The 15,081-nt window shown below is 40.9% G+C and overlaps 1 long non-coding RNA gene across 1 annotated transcript in view; it reads left to right on the forward strand.

Moving 5' to 3' along the window:
• Positions 1-12,285, forward strand: part of LOC144587857 (uncharacterized) — a 44,703-nt gene extending 32,418 nt beyond the window's left edge. The window contains exon 2 of the long non-coding RNA XR_013543041.1: positions 11,209-12,285. This is a non-coding gene — a long non-coding RNA (uncharacterized LOC144587857). The remainder of the gene's footprint in view (positions 1-11,208) is intronic.
• Positions 12,286-15,081: the final 2,796 nt, after the last annotated feature.

The following is a 15,081-nucleotide window of genomic DNA, read 5'->3' on the forward strand; positions in this document are numbered from 1 at the left end:
CTATCCACAATATACAGCATTGATGAGTAGAAGTTAGTCCATAGGATTAAACATAAATCTGTGTTTACCTACCTGCAATTACGATCTATTTCATTCAGTGGCACTCAGTTCTAAGTAAACATGTATTGAATCACCTTGTGCAGCTGCAATCTGACATACACACATAGGTGCAATCCCCACCATATTCCACAGGACCTAAATCTGTATAGGCTCAGCTATGTAGACTTTCAATGTAGGGCAAAAGGAGGTGGTGAACTCCCATTCATACCTATACACTCCAGAAGGGAGGTAGGGAATGCCTTAGTCAACAAAGTGCAATCAAATGGTTGTAGCCACCTCCAGTATGCTGACATCAACAGTGTCAGCTATCCACTCAGAAACTATGCATTGGCATGGTAAAATTTTGCCTCCACTTCTGTTTCCTAGGGAAGGAATCTTTACAAGGGGCATCATTAGTGATTTCCCTACCTAATAGGCTTACTAGCTGCCAACTCAGACAGCACCACCATTGTACAAGTTCAGGCTGTAATGCAATAATGTGCATATGAACCTGGCTGAAAGTTACAGTTCAAGGCACAGTTGTAGTTCCAAGGGCCTCAAAAGTAATTAGACTTATAGTATCAATTTTAAAAGTAACTATCCCCCCCCCCCATTTCTCAAAACAGGAACAAGTTACCATTTACTTATTGCTCAAAAATTCCTGAAAGCTGTAACTTTACTTTACTTTATTAGATTTTTTTAACCCCACCCCCGTAGACAAAGTCTACTCGGGGCAGTTTACACACATTTCTTTTGTAGAAATGTGTTGCCTTTGCAACCAATCTCATCACCATCTCAAGACTGCCACAGAACAAGACACAGCAGTATGAAATGATACGAAATGAATCAGTCCTTGAATTCTGTGATGCTGTCTGTCCACCATTAAGTGGGACCATGTTCCCTATGACTATAGCAATTGCTAAAAAGTTACAAGGGGATATCAAAAGGATTGATGCTACCTTTCATGGAGCTACAGTCATAATATCATTTGGTTTCAGCTTGATTAATGGAGAAAGGAATTAATTGGTCATTTATACAGTTACTTCCAAGTTGCAAAACTAAGCTATACTTACCTCAGTTATTCTTGCCTCCAAAAATTAAACTGGATGACATGCTAAATATGTTTTTAGAAGAGGTGCTCCCTCAAGTGGAGAAGGATATCTGTTTCTTACAACATATTATTTTACTCACCTTTCTTAACTTACCTTTAATGTCTTCCTGATCGGTCATTGGATGCTAGACTCAGGTTTACTTTGCAAGTCTGATTGCTGAAGCAGTATTCTGAGGAAATCCTGCTGTGACAGGAAAGATAGTTAATAACAGGGAATATGTACAATATGTGCTTTAATGTCTAGTTTGACATTATGTGCCTAAAATTAGAATGCAGATCAGTTTTAATTCAGGTAATCTAGCTTTAACTAGTGTATGGCTTTAGCTGCTAATTGCTGTCTGTTGCTTTAGAGGGCTGTTTTAATAGGACAGCATTTGCACCTGTGGCAGATCCAATTATAAATGAAGGAAATGGAAGAAAAGAAACAGATGACTCCCTGGACTGGCTCAAGAAGAATTATTAATTTGAAGGTGTTAAAGAGCTGCAACATCATCTGCCTTTAACACAGAACCATGAGTTGTGAGGGACAGTGGCAGTATGGATTTCAGTGAGATACAGAGGACTCTGATGAAGGATTTCCAAATCACCAGGAAGTGAACAAGAGTCAGAGTCTGAAGGCTGAAGGTCTGAATCCTTAGCCTAAGTACAAAAAGGCAGCTGCTTGAACAGTCCACTGTGGTGAATTCCAAGCTGCAGATTTTTTTAAAGAGTTGGGAAATGCTAATTAGTGGGCATCAAGAAAATGTACAGATCAATATTTTATTAGCAGGGATTAATATTTCCTAAAAGGGATCTTAATGATTAACAATATTATGGTTATGTCAGGAACAGGAGAAAATTGGTAGCAGAAGACTTAGATTAGTATATATCATACTGAAAAATGCAATTCCATTTTAAAATGTGAGGTGTGAGTTAATGAAATGAAACACAGCACCAGAAGTTAACCTCCCTCCCCTGTGAAATAATGATAATTGTAATAAAGATTACATGCTGCCAAGTCAATTCTGAGTTACAAAGACCATTCCAAGAACTTTTGGGGTATAGCATATTCAGAACTAGTTCACCATTCCCTTCTTCTGAGGGTGCTCTAGGACTATGCAGCTTGCCCAAGGCTACACAGGTGCCTCTTTTCCCAGGGGTTGCAGTGGGGAATCAAACTCTTGACTTCTTGCTTTGCAGTCAGGTACCCATCTCACTGAGCTATCCAGCAAGCAAGGGTGAAATAGTACAATCCTTTCTACCATCTTAGCATTCTCCTATTCCTTTCTATCACTGTAAACAAAAGGCCCAGACTGGTCTTAGTGGACAGTATCCAGTTTCAGCATCCTGTGCCAGAGGAACCAGGACTTTCTTCTTCTCATCCTCACCACTGTAAGCTCCATGGTGCCAAAAATCTGTGTCCTTGGGTTTCTAATTCCTCAGTTTTTAGAGTATTTCGGGAGCAGCAGGGTGTGTGGTACACAGGCCAATTTTGGCAGAAGCACACAACTGGCAACTAGGCTAAGTAAGATCAAATATATGGCAACCCCTAGCCCTGTCACAAAGGTTAAACAAGATCCTTTTTAAAATAATTTTTTGGACTTCAACTCTGATAATTATTTGGATATCAAGAACAAAGAAGTATTGGGATTTATAGTCCAGAAACAAGGACTTTCCAAACCTTGACCCTTGACACTGGGAAAGTGGGGCATTCCCCCTATCCATTCTAACTCCTATCATATTACTCACCCATTTAAAATAATTTGATAACCTTTTCTTTAGGCCCTGAGTCCACCCACCTACATCTTCCTTATTTAAGAATGAGTCTCTTTAAATTCTTCAAAAGTTTGCTACTGAAAACAGTTTCAAAGCAATCAAATGGCATTTGAATAGATAAATACTCAAAGATGTGGCAAATATATGTGTTTTTCAGATATTAATTTCTCTACTGAAGTTCTTTCATTTATCTCATAAGAATTTTCAAAGATCCTTCCAGCAGAGTAAAAGACAGAGATGAAAGTCTTTATATATCCGATCAGTAAGCGATAACACATTTCAGATGCACAGAGAGAGAGAGAGAGAAGTCATAGCTTGGATTTTGTTTTAATGTTAGGTTTTCAGGCTTTGTTCTAATGTTTTCTGCAGTTTATATCCAGCAATGAATTCAAAGAGCATCCCACATTTATTCTTTTAGGAGTTCTCAAACCTTTCCATACATGCACAATTAAAGGAAACTTAGATTTTTCTGTGGTCACCAAAGTCTGTTGCACTGATTTGACTAAACCCAAACATGTCTTCATCTGCAGAGTGTTCATGACATTAATTTTTGGTGGTAACATACACTCATTTTTCTACTCTTTGGTTTCCACAGGTGATGGGTGAATGTTACCTATATAACAAATGTTTAAGGGGATTAACATGAATAGGCATCTGCAACCCCCCCACAGAAGTGTCATTACTCTTCTTTTAGCTTCCCACAAAATTCACCATATGTTGTGCTAAAGCCAGAACTAACCCCCAATTTTATGAGCCCTATCATAATTGCTGTTTTCATTTGAAATTCCTCAATTGGTTTGCCTTATAGGAACCATCAGATTCAGCTCAGATTTCAGCAGTAACTGTAGTGTACAATATATGCAAGTATTTCAGATGTATTTTGGGAAGAAGGAGGGTAGCAGAACCCATATTTCCTGTATCCAGGCTCTTTTGTTAGTACAGTGGACCCTTGACTTACAGACGGCTTGACTTACAGACTTTTTGAGTTACAGACTTCTCTGGCCGCAAAATTTAGGTTTGACTTGCAGACTGAGATTTGACTTACAGACCAGAAAAAAACCAAAATGGAACAAAAACGGCCTGTTACGGGTTTAATCGGTTTTCAATGCACTGTAGGTCAATGGAGACTTGACTTACAGACTTTTTGACTTGAGAACCGCCTTCCAATATGGATTAAGTTCTCAAGTCAAGCCCCCACTGTATTTGCTATGAATTGGTTTTGGCCTAAAAAAACACAAAACCCACTATTGGGTTTTGTTGTTGTTGTTGTTTTTATTTGATTATGACTGAAAACACAAATAGATAGGGCAATGAGTTTGCCAAGAATGCAGTGACATGTGCATTTAAGCAGGTAATGTGGTGGACCCTGAAAAATCAAGGGATTCAGATGCTGAGTTTTATGGGTTTATACCTAGATTATTTTAGATGAAATCCTTACAAAAGGAGTGGGAAATGTGTGGCCCTCCAGATATTGTTCGACTGTAATGCTGATCAGTTCTGGCCAGTTTAGCCCGAAGGATTATGTGGTTGTAAGCTGGCAACCTATGGAGGACCACACATTCTCTACCCCTCCCTAAACTTTCAGCCAACCCCCTAATGAAAATGTTTCACTGTTACAACCCCTCGCAGTTGCATTTTTGCTTTCCCAGACTTAACTTCATGTGGCTTTCATCATCGTATGACTTCCATTCGGTTCCAAATGCATCCAAGGGCATGAGAAACTGTGTCCGGGAAGCATAGGAAATGAAATAATGGAAGCTGCATTATATGGGGCACTTTAAGTCCACTCTAAGTCACATCCAGGTAGGTTTCAGAAAAAGAATTCAGTAGCAAATAATGATGCTTTTGAATTGTTGTGCTGGAGGAGACTCTTGAGAGTCCCCTGGACTGTAAGTTTCCCTATCTCCCTTGCATTTTGTTTCCCTTCTCTTCTCTGCTATTTGTAAGGCCTCGTTGGACAGCCACTTTGCTTTCTTGCATTTCCTTTTCTTTGGGATGGTTTTTGTTGCTGCCTCCTGAACAATGTTATGAGCCTCCATCCATAGTTCTTTACTCTGTCCACCAAATCTAGTTCCTTAAATCTGTTCTTCACTTCCACTGTGTATCCAGAAGGGATTTAGGCTAGCCCAGTGGTTTTTCCTACTTCAGTTTAAGCTTCAGTTTTGCTATAAGAAGCTGATGATCAGAGCCACAGTCAGCTCCAGGTCTTGTTTTTGCTAACTGTATAGAACTTCTCTATCTTTGGCTGCTGATAACATAATAAATTTGATTTCAGTATTGCCCATCTGGTGATGTCCATGTGTAAAGTCGCCTCTTGTGTTGTTGGAAAAGAGTGTTTGTGATGATCAGTTTGCTCTCTTGACAAAACTCTATTAGCCTTTGCCCTGCTTCATTTTGAACTCCAAGGCTAAACTTACCTGTTGTTCCTTTTATCTCTTGACTCCCTACTTTAGCATTCCAGGCCCTCTATAATGAAAAGAACATCTTTATTTGGTGTCCATTCTAGAAGGTGTTGTAAGTCTTCATAGAACTGGTCAATTTCAGCCTCTTCAGCATCGGTGGCTGGTGCATAAATGTGGATTACTGTGATGTTGAAAGGTCTGCCTCAGATTCACATTGAAATCATTCTGTCATTTTTGAGATTATATCCCATTCTTTTGTTGACTATGAGGGCTACTCCATTTCTTCTACGGAATTCTTGCCCACAACAGTAGAAATGATAATCGTCTGAATTAAATTTACCCATTCCCATCCATTTTAGTTCCCTGACGCCCAGGATGTCAATGTTTATTGTTGCCATCTCCTGTTTGACCACATCCAGCTTCTCAAGGTTCATAGATCTTACATTCCAGGTTCCTATGCATATTTTTCTTTGCAGCATCACTTCCAGGCATGTCCAGAGCTGAGCGTCCTTTCAGCTTTGGCCCAACCACTTCATTAGCTCTGGAGCTACTTGTACTTGTCCTCCACTCTTCCTCAGTAGCATGTTGGATGCCTTCCGACCTGAGGGGCTCATCTTCCAGCATCATATCTTTTAGCCTTTTGTTTCTCTCCATGAAGTTTTCTTGGCAAAGATACTGGAGTGGCTTGCCAGTTCCTGCTCCAGGTGGATTGTGTTTAGTCAGAACTCTCCACTATGACCTGTCTATCGTGGGTGTCCCTGCACGGCATAGCCCATAGATTCTCTGAATCACTCAAGCCCCTTTGCCACGACAGGACAGCAATCTGTGAAGGGTAGCTGCTAATTATTTGAGTGCAGGTTTCCATTTTGGCTTTAGAATCCTAGTACAAAGAAAAAGGGAACCAACCATGACAGGACATTTGAAATCAGTTCAGGGAATGGAAGATGTAGTGCAAGAGAAAATTAGGAAGGAGGTGGTAGCAGGGCGAGTGGTGGGTCTATTCAGTGACCCATCAGTGCCAAGTTTGAGGGTTTCACTGTTGGGAATTGTGTCCCGGAAGCCACTGTGTGAATTTAGATTGATTCACCACCTGTCCTACCCAGCAGGTGAATCAGTTAATGGTAGGATTCCACAAGAGCTTTGTACTGTGTGGTACATGTCCTTTGATGCAGCAGTGTGCATGGTCAGAGCCTGTGGACATGGTGCGGAGATGATGAAATGTGACATTAAGTCAGCATTTCATCTATTACCCGTGCATCCTGCTGACTTTGAGTTGTTTGGTTTTGTTTTTGACAGGTTCTACTATATGGATAGAGCATTGCCTATGGGATGCTCCATCTCTCATGCAGCTTTTGAATGCTTCAGTTTCTTTCTGGAGCGGGTGTTCAAGGTGCAGGGCAGGGATACCTCATGTGGCGCACTATTTGAATGATCATCTTTTTTTGTGCAAAATGTAGGACTTCACATTGCAAATTTTTCAAGAACTAGTGGGGGAGCTAAGTGTTCCCCTGACAGAGGAAAAAACAGAGGGCCCATGCACTGCCCTGATTTATTTCGGGGTGGAGCCTGAAACCAATCAGCAATTTAGTAGGCTGCCAGCGAATTAGTTGAAAGACCTTAGGCAGCAAATACATTCCATGTTACTTTGCACCAGAGTGAGGCTTAAGGACCTTCAGGAGGTGGTAGGGCAACTTAATTTCCCATGCAAGGTAGATGCATCAAGTAGGGCCTTCCTGAGATGGTTGTGTGACACTATGAGGGGTTTATCAAAGCTACATCATTGGTGGAATCTGTCCACTGAAAGATGATTTGATGGTCTGGTTAAAATTTCTAGACTTTAATGGTATTATTCTGGTGGGATGAAGTTTGCCTAGGTGCAGAATTCCAGCTTAATTCAGATTCTGTAGGTTCGTTAGGTTATGGCATTTACTTCAAAGGAAGGTGATGTGCAGGGTATGGCCTGAGGAGTAGAAGTGATTAGGGATCATATGAGATCTTACTTTTTTGGAATTCTTCCCAAGAGTAAGGGCACTATGGCTATGGGCTGACATTTGGGCCAATTTCACTGTCACATTTTGGTGTGACAACCTTGTGGTGGTGCATGTTGTTAATTCCCTGTCATCTAGATCTGCAAGGGTGATGCAGTTGGTCAGGGCCTTTACCCTGCATTGCCTGCACTATAATATTGTATTTCAAGCATGACATATGTCAGGGATAAAAAAAAGATTCTCACTGATGCCCTGTTCCATCAACAGATGGACCGGTTCAGAGCATTGGTGCCGGGTGCTCTGGTGCAACCAGATGTTCTTCCAAAGGAGATATGGAGCCTTGGCAGGTTGAAGCCAATAGGGCTAGCAGTTTAGCTGTGGCACCCATCACCAGGTGTCACTGTGCAACAGCCTGCAAGAAATTGTTCACCTTTTTTGTGCAAGAGGGGCTAGGTAGGTCATGGCCCATTACAGTGGAGCACCTCCAACAATTTGGCATACATCTGCCTCACAAGGGATTAGCGCCTATTCAAGGAAGAATCTGAGCAATAGCGTTTTATGCAAAGGCTTAAGATTGCAGAAATCCTACAAAGGATTTTTGCATTAGCAAGATGATAGAGGGTTGGAACAAAGAGAGGGGTAGATTGGAAGATAAGCGCATCCCAATTTCACCAAATATTTTAGTTCAATTAGATAAGAAGTGGGTGGAGGTTTACAAAGATCCTTATGAGGTCTTGCTGTTTAGAGCAGCAATGCTACTTGCATTTTTCAGTGCATTGTGAGTGAGTGAACTGGTTACTGCATATAGGGCAGATGTGTCTAGAACAGCTTTGCAGGTGGATGATGCAATTATCTCCAAAAAACCAAGTCATTATCCATCTATAGAAGTCCAAGACCAATCAATTGCTTAAGAGACAGGTGACATCACTGGGATGGAGTTCAGGGGTAGACCTGTGTCCAGTGCAGGCTATCCAGGCCTTCTTGCAGACCCAGGAAGCAGCCCTTGGGACATTGTTTTGCCACGAGAATGGGTCTCCACTGACAAAGTACCAGTTCTGAATGGTTACCTCATGGGCATTACGAGCAGTGGGCATAGTGGGCTGGAAGCTTGGCACCCACTCTTTTCATATAGGCACTGCATCTATGGTGGCAGTGTTGGGCTATGGTGAGGAGCAAATTAAAAGGGTGGAAAGGTGGTCTTTGCAAAGGTTTCAGACTTGCGTTAACTCCCTTATACAGTAGGGGCTGCCATTTGTTTCTTACCCTGCAAAGTTTGGAGTTCCTTTTGACCCAGATGTGAGTTCTACTGGTTGGACATAGTTTCATATTCTGGGCAGCCAAATTTGCCCCCAGGACTGGATGGGTTCGTAATTTGGGCATGGGTAGTCATGCTATGCTTGAATGGAGGGGACGGAGAGGCATGCTCTGGGACAGGTTCAGAGAACTGGCATCCCAGTGTACTCTGGATGTGCCCCCTGACATTTTGGTGGTTCACCTGGGAAGAAATGACTTGATCCTAAGGTTTGCCAAGCTGCTGATTATACAGGTGATTAATGATCTGAGAGCCATTGGAGCTGTGTTTCCAAGGACATGGATTGTTTGGCCGAATACCCAGAAGGGTATGGTGAGCTGAGTGTGACCCCAGATGTATTGACTGTGCAAGGAGCAAAGTGAACTGGGAAGTGAGCAGAGCCATCAAGGTTGGCCTGGGGTCAGTAGTCAAGCATCCTGATATACAAGTGAGCCAGCCCAAGTTATATAGACCAGATGGAGTACATTTGTCAGACTGGGGCCTTGCCATATTCTTGTGGGATCTGCCAGGGGGCCTTAGGGCCAAAACTTTCAGCAGTGGTGGCGGGCATGGGGCATACAAGTAGCTCTGTGCTGTGATGGGTAGTGCAAAGGTAAGAGAGGGAAGCGAGTTACAGGGGCACCCAAGGAGGGTTCCAGACAGCCCACATTCCTGAATTTAGGACCATAAATTCATGTAATGGGAGGTGAGATTTAAGGGATTCTCCCAGGCAACAGTGCACCTATGGGTCAGGAAGTTCAGGTGGGCTGAGACTTCAGGGGTTTCCTACAGTTGGGCAGTTGAAGGCATGCTGTTCAGATGACATCACACTTCAGTGCCAGAAAACCCACCACTGGGTGGTCTGGTCCAGATAAAAGGTACACCAGATTCAGATAAGTTTCGCACTATGGTAGCCCCCCTTGTGAAAGGGGAATTAAAAGTTAAATAGTTAATAGAGTTGTGGCCCCAGTTTAACCTGAGTTTATTCTGAGCTGGGTGGGCAAAGCTTTGTTTTATGATTGGTCACTGGAAGACAAACAAGGGTTTTATTTGCAAGTCTGATTCTCAAGACTGAGAAGAAATCACATTATGTGTGTGTGTGTGGGGAGGAGGCTCTTGACTTCTAAATATGAGCCAAATGTGTTGTCCAGTTTGATCCTCAATTTGCTGTCCAGGCATTAACATGGATGGAGAATGTCAAGGCCTCTGCTCTCCTTTCTTATGGTTCTGTATCTTTAAAACAGACTTAGCTTTCCAGCCCATTAAATAGAGAGCCTCCAAATAAAGAACTATCTTTGGTAAACAACGGGACACCCCCCTCATCTGAGGCTCAAATTATGTCATGTGACAATTAGAAGGTATACAACAACCAAATCCAATCAGAGTGATTGTTTTTCTGCTCTGGTTCACATATTGCTAATTAATCTCTCCCTGACATATCTGCATGTTCCATTTTCTGTTAAAGAAGGGGATGTCCAAACTGAGAAGAAAGGAATATGTGATAGTTTCTCTGACACAAAGCATAAGTTTCACCTTTGCTGTCATGCAATGCTTTAAGGCAGCCATTTCCACCATTTTTTTATTTTAAATTTTTGCCACAGCCATGAACACAATAGGAAAGAAACATTGGTTGAATCAAGATTCTATAGGTCGCATAACAAACCAGTTGGTGTGTGAAGAATTGTTTGTAGTCTGTGGCCCCCTTCAAATGTACCAGGTCCTCCCGGAGGGCATATGCCCCCTGTCGAGAATGACTGCCCTAAAGTACTAACCTCAGTAGAATCAGGGTTTCATCCTGAGATTACAAAAGAGAAAGGTGGGATAAAAATATTTAAATAAATTAATAAATAAATAACTCTCCAACTCTTGTTTGAAGCCTGCAAGAATTATCTGCTGCAGCTTCTGCAGCCACAGGATCGGCATCTAACACAACAGCCTTTGAAATGAGAACTGTTTTTCAATTCCTTTCTCACTTTTAATAAAATAGGGGGGGGAAATTCCCTTGCATCTAGTACATATCAGTCATGATGAATGACTAAATCTATTGGTAAAATAGATGAATGTTCCCTAACTTCCTTTGGGTGATTTGGAGTTATTTCATATTGTTGCTTTTGCTCAAGAACCAATATTACAAAAACCAATGAGCTTCATTACTATAGTAGAATTTCCACAGAATATCTGTGAATTGTACGATGCTAATAATTACCCTTTAATTCACATTTATTGTATTGTATTTTTTTTATTAGTTCACGTTCCAGCTTTGGAAATAAGTAGAATGCAGTTGTTGGATGCTGCTTGAGACTATCTTTAAAGATGTCAATTTCCACAGTAATATAAAGAACAGACTATATAGGCGGCAGGAAGAATCAATGACTCAGCACTCAAGAGACACATCCCTGCTTGCTATTTCTGCTAAATCATCTGCTTCCTTCCCCTATGAGCAATACTTGCTAGTGTATGCAGATATACTTAAGGTGATGGCAATTCAGATTGCTGGAGGAAGAAATGTGAAAATAAAGTTAATTTGATATTGCTGATTTACAGAAGGGGGGGCAGCTTCAGGATGGAAACATGCTGCATAATCAACTTATTTCCTCTTCTTTTCTATGCCATGTGTTACAGCTTGATGTTGAATCAGTAAAATCCAGGCACGTGGTGTGGATTTTGAAGTCTGAGATTAAAGTGGATAATTTGCTTGCACCACCTGCAGTCTCAAGAAGGAAAACAGGAATAAAGGACTCCCACCCCTGAAAGAAAAAGGAAGGAAGGGAGACCAAACAAGGCAGCAAGATCTTAGCAATGTTCCTGTATTTTTAAAAGCTTTTCAAGTAAGACTCTGTTTAATTTCGTCCTCATTTTTTACACATTTAAAACAAGGAAGTCTGTTTCATTTATATCCAGCCACCTATTTCAGAACAGAGGATTAGCAGTATCTTCAACAGATGTTTCTAATAAACTTTCTAGATATGATTTTCTCTCAAGCAAGGATTACAGGAACATGGAGAAGCCATAGTTGTGAAATGGATTTGTCTGGATTAGACTGTATTGTTGTTGTTTTTTAAAAAAAAAAATTTAAAAGGCAGCTATTTTGCACCAGTTTGGGTATGTAATTCCATTTTGTGCTCCACTGGAATGAAGATCATCTGTGTATTTGCAAAAATACATGCCTAGAACAAAAGGACAACCTGTTTCATCTGGTGCCATTTTAATATTCATTTCCTCCACAATTCTAGCAGAAAGCAAGTATGCTTTACAAGACCAGAAATTTACTTGCAAATGAATAATTCTTGTTCTGATATTTCAGTTTCCAGTGCTTGCGTCCTTGAATCAGAGGTTCAAATAGAAAAATACAGAAAGATCTCTCATTATCTCAAGATTATATCCCGTTTGATAGTGGAGCCATCGTATGAATACCCTTCTGCCCATAGCCATGTACAGTATTGGAACCTGGGTACAGGACAGAATTATCTAGTCTCAATTTGAAACAGGGTGGTCACTTACGCATCATTGTCCCCCCCCACACACACACACACACAAGGGGAAAAGAGGACACTGATTTCTATGAACCTGTACAGATCAAAATTAGATGTGATTAAAAAATCAAATGGGAATAAAATAGGGAACATTGTGCCTGTTACGTCTACTGTCCGGTCCCCACTGGGTGGACAACTTCACAGTCTTTATGTATAACTGTAAAAATAATTGGTTTATTTTTATTTAAACAAAAAAAAAGGAAAAAATCTCAACAGATAGTACTTCCCTCACACCCAGACTATTTGGAGTAACAGCCAATACAATTTTCCCTTTTGGAGCCCCATCTCTCTTCCAGAATTGCAATGGGATTTGCTGCTTTCCCTTTATTAATACAAAATTGATTATTCTTCATTAGAAGCTTTTATACAACCCAACCTTATGTCCATAAACAGACTGCTTGGATATAAAGAATTACCAAAAGGAAATTGTGAATTAAAAACTTATGAACTTTTTGATTTAAGAACATCTTCTGGGACGGATTAAGTTCGTAAGTCAAGGCACAAGAGGGGACCTTGTATCACATGTAGTGGACATGTAGAAAAGCAATATATATTCAGTACTAATACATGAATGTTTACAGAAAATTCTGCTATGTAATATACTATTTAAACCAGAATTATTAAATACGTTGCCAGAGAGTTGGATAGGAGAGAGAGCCATTTGGTGATACATATAATAACTGCGGCCAGAATACTATATGCACAGAAATGGAAGAAAACCAAAATACCAAATTGTCAAGAACTTGTGGAAAAGATTATGGAAGTGGCAGAGATGCACATATTAACAGAAGCTTTGCAAGACTATTCAATCCAAGAAGCAACTGAAAAATGGGACCATATATATAACTGGATCCGTTCTATAACCTGAAAGCCAAATGTGATAATTTTAATACAAAACAGTTGAATAATTCTAGTTGGAATTATATAGGCAACTAACAGATACAAAAGTCTTTAACTTAGTGATATGTTTAAGTACAGATAATATGTGATAATGTATATGTTATACTAAACAATTTACCTTAAACAGAAGACTGAGACACGAAGGCTTTTCTATTGAAGTTCATTTTATTTACATGAGAAGGAAAAACAAAAACAATACGCCACTGCAGTTGGCGGGAAGAAAAACCAATTTCACCTTAATTGTGGGTGATTAGGATTTCTTCAAAGAACAAAGGAGTTGGTACAATCTTATAGCTGTCCCCTCAGGGCGAGAGGGGTGGGCCTTTGAGGTCATTAAGTTAGTTAGCAACAATTCATTGGATTAGTGAAAACACATTTTAGACATGCGCAGAACAATTCACTTTCCCTAAATTGGCCCTTTGTCTCAACATTCCATGCTTATCTAGCTTTTAGCCTTGAGCTATGAAGAAAGGAAGCAAGGAGAAGGGGGGGTCCAGCCTGTTTTTACAAGGCTGGCTAATCTCTTCTGAATACACACACACACCAAACAACTTGTTTTTCTTTTTCAAGTAAGAACAATCTTTTATGAGGCAATTGCCTTAATTGAATAAGTCAAAACATTTACTTCTATCAATTCCCCCGTTTTTCTTTTTATAATTTCTTTTGACTTATTCACAATTATGAAAATTTCCCCCCCCCCCCAAACCAACCTGAGGTGTCTTTCACTTGGACAATTTTCATAGGAGCCCCAGGTACAATCGAACTTTACAGGCACCTTCCTGAGGCTTGCAGGGCGTGGTAGATCAGGTGGCTAACTTCACACAGTTTCATACAGAAACAAACAGGTGAGTTTCTAAACTGCACTTGCTGCTATTCTCCATACCATGTGGTGCTGAACCCAGCCTATTCCACCACATTTAATTCTAGTCCAGCCTCCATTACTAATTACTGTAACACGGAATTCAATCCAAATTCTCTCGGGGTTTTCTCTAGGGTCATAACAAGTTTGAGTTCCCAGGGAGTTCTGACAAATTTTGTACTCTACCTTGCCAAATGCACAGGAAGCAATATTATCAACACAATTGAAGATAGACTTATAGGTTAAGGTCTGCTGTTCCCTGCTTCCCTGCCTTGTCGTTATTACACAGGGGCAGGTGGATCCTGTAGCTTGTAGCACAAGGCTCAAGAAGAGCCCTAACACTATCATTAATTTGCCATCAACCCGTGGTCTGCCAATAAACATTTGCCTGATATTTCTCCAAGACATTAGAGGGGTGGGCTTTACCTCCGCTTGTAGTGGGAATTCCATTCTTCGTCCGGACTGGGTACTGACCAGGGGTTTGCGTTTTTGCACTTCCAACACGTTTCGTGGTGCACCGAAGATGCGTAACGGAGTCATCCCTTGGAAATTGGTCTCTGCCTGCGCCGAGCTATCAGATTGAATTCTCCACGGACAGCTTGCAATTGGCGTTTTTACAGCCTACAAGCTTAAGCACATACCACCTCAAAGCCGGGTTTTCGTCAAATTTAGTTATTCTGGCACTCCAATGGTGAGGGCAAAAATGGCAATACAAATAACAGTAAGACTCAAAAGGATCCAATCCTATCAGGGGGTCTTTTAAGTTTCAGATATCACCTGATACTCTGAGTAAACTGCCGGGAGGTGAAAGTATGAGAGCAGAAAGATCACTTTCCTGGGGAAATGACCTAGTCGGAGTCTGACTCTGATCCAGGGCTGATGTTGCTATCTCTGATTTTAATGAGGGGGCACTGCTTGCAATCTCGGTTATGCCAGAACTCTAGACTTGAAGCCAACTCAGTGCTAGTATACAAAGTTCCACGGCCCTTACCTCGTACCTCTTTGCGTACCATCAATTGGTTACCACAGGCCAACCCTTTGTATTCAGTGTCCCAATAGGAAGTGGTTTGTATTTGTACCTTCCACTCTTCCACCTCCCCTTTTGGTGTTCGACTAATTGAACAGGAAAACCAGGGACAAATTCTACCTGTTATATAGGGAGTTATAGACATTACTCTGACAGCAATTACCCAAATAGTGGTA

This window comes from Pogona vitticeps, chromosome 3, assembly GCF_051106095.1.
Source record: "Pogona vitticeps strain Pit_001003342236 chromosome 3, PviZW2.1, whole genome shotgun sequence".
NCBI lineage: Eukaryota > Metazoa > Chordata > Lepidosauria > Squamata > Agamidae > Pogona > Pogona vitticeps.